Below are 8,997 nucleotides of genomic sequence, written 5' to 3' on the forward strand. Positions count from 1 at the left end.
ATATTCCAGTCCTGTGTTGATTGGCATGAAGGGAGAGAGATGTGCTCTGGAGAAATTTAGGGCCTGAAATGGTACCACATTTGAAATAGACATTGTGTGATATTCTTCCATGAATGAAGTTTCTGAGACAGTCCAAATAGCAAGTTCAGAGAGAGGCTATTTTATTCTGCTGCCAAGATAATGCCATCTGCTATGACATCACAGGTGGATAAAGCAGCACATTTTATCTGGTGATGTTACCAAGGCAACATAGTCTGACCATGACAATAGGGTAAGGTGGCAGCATAGAAAGTGACTTTTTCCCAGCTTTTTTTTTTCACCATAAAAAACAATTTAGAAAGAACTTATTGTTAGAGAATATTTTATATTCCAAGAGGTAGGGTAACCAGAAAATAAAAAAATGAAACAGTAATTAAGGCTTGTAGATGAATGTTGCTTGGACATTCTTAGGTCAACCAAAATGATCAATAAATCCTTGTGGGTTGGACCCTCTTATCATGGGTCTCAGCTACTTTAACTTCTTCTTTGTCTAAATCTTTAAAAAATGTTTTCAATGAGGCACGGGTAATGTGCAGATCTAGCGTTTATTTTTCTTTTGATTTTTTCTCTATCAACTTCTGCCTAACTCTCTTGTAGCTATTTGCTGAGACTCATTCCAGTACTTTTGTGTGCCTGCTCCCCATAGTGCGTATCATAGAGCTAGACAAATGGAAGGCATTCAGATATACCTGTTGGGTGATTGATCTCTCCTTATGCTTCTTATGTTTTACTCCAAAACCAATTTTCTAAATTTAATTGTCCTTATTTGCTTCTTTTTAGAAGAGATATATCCAAAATGAATAATGGATTCAACATGCAGTTTGCAAAACAACATGAATCTCACTTAAGAAATGTAATTTATACTACCTGTTTATCAGCCTGAGATGAAATTTGTTATACCTAGAAAAATAGAGGGACTTTCTTATACATTCATTTATTCATAGGATAAATATTTATTGGGTGACCCTTATGTGTCAGGCACTGTTCCAGGTGCTGGAGATAAAACAGTGACTAGAGTAAACAGAGTTGAAAAGAAACTATGAACAGAGTAAACAGACTATCTATAGAATGGGAGAAAAATTTTGCAAACTCTGCATCCTACAAAGCTCTGATATCCAGCATCTATAAGGAACTTAAACAAATTTACAAGAAAAAAACAAACCACCCCGTTAAAAAGTGGGCAAAGCACATGAACAGACACTTTTCTGGTGTTACCATCTAACACCAATCAGAACGGCTATTGATATGGTTTGGATTTGTGTCCCTGCCCAAATCTTATGTCAGATTGGAGGAGGGGCCTGTTGGGAGGTGATTAGATCATGGAGGCAGGTTATCTTTGCTGTTCTCACAATGGTAATTGAGTTCTCATGAGATCTGATGGTTTAAAAGAGTGTGGCACTTCTTCCTTTGCTCTCTCTCTCCTGCCACCATGTGAAGAAGGTGCTTACTCTCCCTTCACCTTCCACCATGATTGTAAGTTTCCTGAGGCCTCCCAGTCATGCTTTCTATTAAGCCTATGGAACTGTGAGTCAATTAAACCTCTTTTCTTCATAAATTACCCAGTCTCAGGAAGTTCTTCAGAGCAGTGTGAGAACAAACTAATATAGCTATTATTAAAAAGTCAAAAAATAACAGATGCTGGCGAGGTTGTAAAGAAAAAGGAATGCTTATACACTATTGGTGGGAGTGTACATTAGTTCAGCCATTGTGGAAGACAGTGTGGCAACTCCTCAAAAACCAAAAGACAGAAATACCATTCAACCCAGCAATCTCATTCCTGGGTGTATACCTTAAAGAATATAAATCATTCTATTGTAAAGACACATGCACACTTATGTTCATTGCAACACTATTCAGGATAGTAAAGATATGGAATCAACCTAAATACCCATCAACAATAGACTGGATAAAGAAAATATGCACATATACACAGTCATTTCCATAGATCCTCTGAAATCTAGGAGGAGGTTCCCAAATCTCAGCTCTTGTCTTCTGCACACCCATAGGTCTAATACCTCAAGCCACTGAGGCTTGGGGCTTGCATCCTTTGAAGCCATGGCCTGAGCTGTACCTTGACCCCTTTTAAAGCCATTACTGGAGATGGAGTGGCTCGGTTGCAGGGTGCTATGTCCCAAGGCTGAACAGACCAGTGGGGCCCTGGGCCCTGCCTAGGAAACCATTTTTTCATCCTAGGCTTGCAGGCCTGTGATGGGAGGGGCTGCCATGAAGATCTCTGAAATGCCCTGGAGACATGTCAGGGCAAGACACCACCATTGTCTTGGCTATTAGCATTCTGTTTCTCTTTATTTATGCACGCAAATTTCTGCAGTCAATGGGGTTTCAATTTCTCCCAGAAAAAGGGGTTTTCTTTTCTACCACATGGTCAGGCTGCAAATTTTCCAAACTTTTATGTTCTGCTGTCCTTTTAAACATAGATTCCAATTTCAGACCATTTCTTTGTGAACACAGATGACTACATTTTCAGAAAAAGCCAGGCCACATCTTGAATGCTTGGCTGCTTAGAAATTTCTTCCACCAGCTACCCTAAATCATCTCTGTCAAGTTCAAAGTTCTACAGATCTCTAAGGCACAGGCAAAATACCACCAGTCTCTTTGCTAAAGCATAGCAAGAGTGACCTTTACTCCAGTTTCCAATAAGTTCCTCATCTCCATCTAAGAAAAGCTCAGCCTGGACTTCATTGTCCATATCACTATCATCATTTTGATTAAGTCCATTCAACAAGTCTCTAGGAAGTTCCAAACTTTCCCACATCTTCCTGTCTTCTTCTGAGCCCTCCAGACTGTTCCAACCTCTGTCCGTTACCGAGCTGCAAAGTTGTTTCCACATTTTCAGGTATCTTTATAGCAGTGCCCCACTTTCTCAATACCAATTTTCTGTATTTGTCTTTTTTCACGTTGCTATAAAGAACTACCTGAGACTGGGTAATTTACGAAGGAAAGAGGTTTAATTGACTCACAGTTATGCATGGCTAGGGAGGCCTCAGGAAACTTACAATCATGGTGGAAAGTGAAGGGGAAGCAAGGCACATCTTACAAGGTGGCAGCAGAGGAGAGAGTGAGGGTGGGAGTGCCATACTTTTAAACCATCAGATCTTGTGAGAACTATCATGAGAACAGCATGGTTCTCATGGGGAAAATCCACCCCCATGATCCAATCACCTCCCACCAGGTCCCTCCCCTGACACATGGAGAATACAATTTGAGATGAGATTTGGGTGGGCTCACAGAGCCAAACCATATCATACACCATGGAATACTATACAGCCATAAAAAAGAATGAGAGCATATCTTTTGTGGGAACATGGATGGAGCTGGAGGCCATTATCCTTAGCAAACTAACACAGGAACAGAAAATCAAATACCGCACATTCTAACTTATAAGTGGGAGCTAAATGATGAGAACACATGGACACATAGAGGGGAACAACACACACTGGGGCCATTTAGAGGGTAGAGGGGGGAGGAGGGAGAGGATCAGAAAAAATAACTAATGGGTACTAGGCTTTATACTTGCATGATTAAATAATATTTAAAACAAACTCCTATGACACACATTTACCTATGTACTATAACAAACCTGCACTTGTACCTCTGAACTTAAAATAAAAGTTAAAAAAAGAATGTTGACTCTGTTCCACAACAGAAGATTCCAGAAACATGACAAATCTTAACTAATATGAGCCTGGACAAGGGGAACTGCCTCTGCTATGGGAAAAGCACAAAATCCTGCCAAGTCCCTTCTCCCCTAAGGAACAAAAGCCTTAAGTTGTTGGTGGAAGGGCAGCAGAACTTCCCACAGGGTCTGCTTAGGAATTTGGTTGAAGTGCAGCAACAGAAAACATCTCTCACTCCCCATTACCATACTAGCAAGCACCAAGTAACAAGTGATAGCAGCCTACTGTTGGGTAAAAGGCCAGAAAATTGAAGAGACAACTTATTTGATATGCAGATACTCAGAGAAGGCCTAAAACTGAGGGTAGACCAGGCACATTGAGTAAAATTATCAGGTAAACCAGTCTCCATCTTAAGCATAAGGTAATGCCAGAGGAATGAAACTGGCAGGGCACTGAAGCAACAATACAACTGAAACCCAGCTGAATTTCTGACCATATTGACTCAAACTCCAACACTGATGACCAATAGAAGAATAAGTATTCCTATTTCTAGGCATAAATACTATTTATCTTAATGTCTGCTGTCCTGTATACTTTATCCAGCATGCAATAAAAAGATGTAACAACCACTGTCAAGAGATGAAGCAATCAACAATCTAACTCAGACCCTACCCAGATATTGGAACTATTAGGCAGGAATTTAAATTAACTATGATTAATTTATTAAACACTCTAGGAGAGAATAGGGATAACATGTATGAATAGATGGGAAATGTCTGTCTAGAGAATCGAAAATAAAGAGAAAGACAAATAGAAAAGCTTAAAGTAAAAATCATTGCAACAGAAATGAAAAATTACTTTAATGAAATTATCAGAAGAATCAATACAGCTGAGGAAAGAATCACTGAACTTGAAGAAATCACCCAAAGTAAAACACGAAGAGAAAAAAAGAGTGAAAAAGGAAAAGAGACAGAGAATACAGGAACTCTGGAATACTATCAAGTGGTCTAATATACATGTAATTAGAACCCTGGAAGAAGATAGAAAATTAAACAGAAAAAGTACTTTAAGAGATAACAGCCAATATTTTTCCCAAAATAATGAAATATGGCAAACAAGAGATCCAAAAATTTGAGAGAACCCCAAGCACAAAAATATTAAACACTACACACACACACACACACCGCAAGATACAGCACACTGCTGAAATAAAGTTATAGAGAAAATGACACATACACTGAGAAACAAAGAAAAGAAAAAAGTTGCAACAGACTTCTTGTCATAATCTATGCAAGTGTACAGACAATAAAGTGATATCATTGGAGCACTTAAACAAACAAAAAGTCTGTAAACCTAGAATTCTATACCCAGTGAAAATACAGTTTAAACTGAAGGAGAAATAAATACTCTTTTAGACAGCAAAAGCCAAGATCTTTGATTATCAGCAGACCTGCACTACAAGATGTGTAAAGACAGCTCTTCAGGCAGAAGGAATTTTACGAGAGAGAAATTTTGATGTATACAAAGAATGAAGATTTCTGGAAGTGATGAAAATAAAGATAAGTATAAAAGTTTTTTCTTTTTAGTTACTCTAAAAGATTATTGGTTTTCTAAAGCAAAAATAAGAGTGATGTATTTTGGCATATGCAAAATTAAAATGTGTGACAGCAATAGCATCACTAGTTATGGGAGGGAGAAATTGGAAGCATGTGCTATAAGGTTTTTAAAGCCTTTGAAGTAGTGTGATATTGTTTTAGTAAGACTGTGCTTTATTTTTATTTTTATTATTGAGATAGGGTCTCATTCTGTTGTCTAGGCTGGAGTGCAGTGGTGCAATCTCAGCTCACTGCAACCTCCACTTCCCAGGTTCAAGCAATTCTTGTGCCTCAGCCTCCTGAGTAGCTGGGACTATAGGCACTCGCCATCATGCCTAGCTAATTTTTGTATTTTTAATAGAGACGGGGTTCCACCACATTGGCCAGGCTGGTCTCAAACTCCTGACCTCAGATGATCCACTTGCCTCAGCCTCCCAAAGTGCTGGGATTACAGGCATGAGCCACTGTGCCCAGCCTAAGACCGTGCTTTATTAATGATGCACATTATAAAGCTTGAAACAGCTACTAAAAATATTTCTAAAAGATATATGAATAATAGGCCAAAAGTGTAGATAAGATTGAATGTAAAAAGATAACCAATCCAAAGCAAGCAGAAAAAGAGGAGCAAAGGATGGACAGAAAAATTTAAAACAACTAACAAAATGGTAGGTTTTAATAAGAATATATCAATAATAAACAAATTGTCTAAACATAACAAAAGACACAGATTATCAGGTTTAATAAACAAGCAACTCATCAACTCTATATAGTCTTTAAGAAACTCATTTTAAATACAGGTTAAAATTAAAAGAATAGAAAAAGATGGATTATAAAAACACTGATCAAAAGAAAGCTGAAGGGACTAAATATCAAAGTAGACTTCAGAACAAATGTTATCAGGAATCATGAGGAATATGACATAATGATAAAGAAGACATGGCAATCATAAATGCGTATGAACCTAACAATGGAGCTGCAAAATACATTAAGCAAAAACTAATGGAATTAAAAGGGAAATTGACAAATCCATAATTATAGTTGGAAATGTTAATATTCTCTCAGTAATTAATAGAACAGATAAGTTTTAAATATCAATAACTTTAGAGAACATGTGAGTAACATTGTCAACAAACTTAACCTACTTGGCATTAGTAGAACATTCTATCCCACAATAGAACAATAGCACAATACACATTATTTTCAAGTGCAAATGGAAGTACACCAAGATTGCCATTTTCTTACTCATAAAACAAACTTTAGCAAATTTAAAAGAATTGAAATCATACAAACCATATTCTCTGATCGTACTGAAATTGATCTAGAAATCAACAGAAAAATACCTGGAAAATTATGGGGAAAATGGAAATTAAACAATGCAGTTCTATGTAATCTATGACTCAATGAGTAAGGCATAATGGGAATGAGAAAATGTTTAAAAATGAATGATAATAAAAACACAATAAATTAAAATTTGTGTAATGCATCTAAAGCAGTAATGAAGGGAAAGTTATAGCATTAAATGCTTATATAAGACAAGAAGAAAGACCTCTTATCAGTAATATGGGTTTTCATCTTAAGGAACTAGAAAGAGAAGAACATATTAAACCCAAAGCAGAAAGCAAGAAATCATAAAGATCTGTGCAAAAATCAGTGGAATAGAAAACAGAGTAACAACAGAGAAAATCGATGAAATCAAAAGCTTGCTCTTTGAGATCAATAACACTGATGAATCTCTAGTTATGCTGATCAGAGAGGGAAGCCAAAAATAATCAATACTGGGAATGAGAGCAGTGAAATCACTACATAGTCCACAGTAATTAAAAGATAACAAGGGGATATATGAGCAACGTCATGCCAATAAAGTTGTTGCCACGGCTGAGTGTTTTAGGGGAGTGTTTGGCTGGATGTTTTAGGGCACTGATTGACTATAGATAAAAGATTTTTTGTGGGTGATGGAACTATTCTGTGTCTTGATTATAACATACAGCTGCACAGATGTATGTGTTTGTCAAAATTTATAGGACTGTACATTAAAATTGTTGAATTTTATCTTATTTAAATAAATTTGTTAGCGCAGTTTAAGGCACTGTATTGTGTCTCAGTCATCCTTAACATATGTCGTAGCCATATATAACTTTTGGACTTTTTCTTCTCTTGTTTTCAATTTACATAGATTAAAAGAATTGTTAGATATCAAAACATTTGTTTATTAAAACTTCTTGTCATAGACTGGAGGAGAATATACAGCCATGAAAACTACGTACAATATGGCGTCTTGAATTGGATCCTGGAGCAGACAATGGGATTACTGGGAAAACTGGTGAAGACTGGAAAATAGAAAAAATAGAGTCTCCAGGGAACTAAAAATAGAATTAATGTACAATTCAGCAATCTTGCTGGGTATCTACTCAAAGGAGAAGAAATCATTATATTAAAAAATAGCTGTACTTCTATGTCTATTGCAGCATCATTCACAATAGCAATGATATGAAATCAATCTAAAATGTCCATCAGTGGATGACTGGATAAAGAAAATGTATTTACGCATACACACACATACACACATATACACACACACAATAGAATACTGTTGAGCCATAAAAAAGAATGAAATCATGTTCTTTTGCAGCAACATGGATGGTACTTGAGGCCATTATTTTAAGTATAACCGCTCAGAAACAGAAAGTCAAATACTGCACATTCTTACTTATAAGCGGGAGCTAAATAATGTGTACACATTGACATAGAGTGTGGAATAATAGACATTAGACAATCAGAAGGGTGAAACGGTGGTAAGAGGGTAAGGGATTAGAAATTAATGGGTAAAATGTACGTTACTCAGGTGATGCATACACTAAAAGCCCAGACTTCGCCACTGCACAATATATCAATGTAACAAAACTGCACTTATATGCCTTAAATTTATACAAATAAAAAAATTAAAAAATAGAGTCTGAAATGTATGATTTTTAATTTAAGTATATTTTTAAAACTAACAAATGTAAGAAATTCATATGAAAGCAAGATTTTTAAAGGCACAACAAACAAAAGCATGTCTTGGTGCTGATGTAGTCGAAGGGGGTGCCAGGAGCACCCACCATTGGCCACCGCTCCAGTTGGCTTATTCACTGAAGCAAAGCACCTAAGTTGGGAAAGATACGCGCATGAGCATGTACAGCTTGTGTCTCCTGGTTAATTCTGGAACATATGATACTCACCATTCAATAATAGGGAAGGCTCAGAATCCCCCCAGTGATTGAAGGTGAGGGCGCCAAATATGTCACAGACATCTGTGGGCTAATGGCAAAGAATCCTAAATTAAGAACTCAACCATTTTTGGCCGGGCGCGGTGGCTCACGCCTGTAATCCCAGCACTTTGGGAGGCCGAGGTGGGCGGATCACAAGGTCAAAACATCGAGACCATTCTGGCTAATACGGTGAAACCCCTTCTCTACTAAATATACAAAAAATTAGCCGGGCGTGGTGGCGGGTGCCTGTAGTCCCAGCTACTCAGGAGGCTGAGGCAGGAGAATGGCGTGAATCGGGAGGCAGAGCTTGCAGTGAGCTGAGACCGCGCCACTGCACTCCTGGGCGACAGAGCGAGACTGCGTCTCAAAAAAACAAAACAAAACAAAACAAAACAAAAACTCTACCATTCTTAATGTTCTACTTTAAAATTTTGTTTATGACAACATTTTATTATTGAATGAAATATTTCCAGTTGATAT

The 8,997-nt window shown here is 37.3% G+C and overlaps 1 long non-coding RNA gene across 1 annotated transcript in view; it reads left to right on the forward strand.

Annotated features, from left to right (window-relative positions):
• The window catches only part of LOC134807761 (uncharacterized), a 28,677-nt gene extending 20,524 nt beyond the window's left edge, over nt 1-8,153 (forward strand). The window contains exon 3 of the long non-coding RNA XR_010149019.1: nt 5,090-8,153. This is a non-coding gene — a long non-coding RNA (uncharacterized LOC134807761). The remainder of the gene's footprint in view (nt 1-5,089) is intronic.
• Nucleotides 8,154-8,997: the final 844 nt, after the last annotated feature.

The sequence above is a fragment of the Pan troglodytes genome, chromosome 1, assembly GCF_028858775.2.
Source record: "Pan troglodytes isolate AG18354 chromosome 1, NHGRI_mPanTro3-v2.0_pri, whole genome shotgun sequence".
Lineage (NCBI taxonomy): Eukaryota > Metazoa > Chordata > Mammalia > Primates > Hominidae > Pan > Pan troglodytes.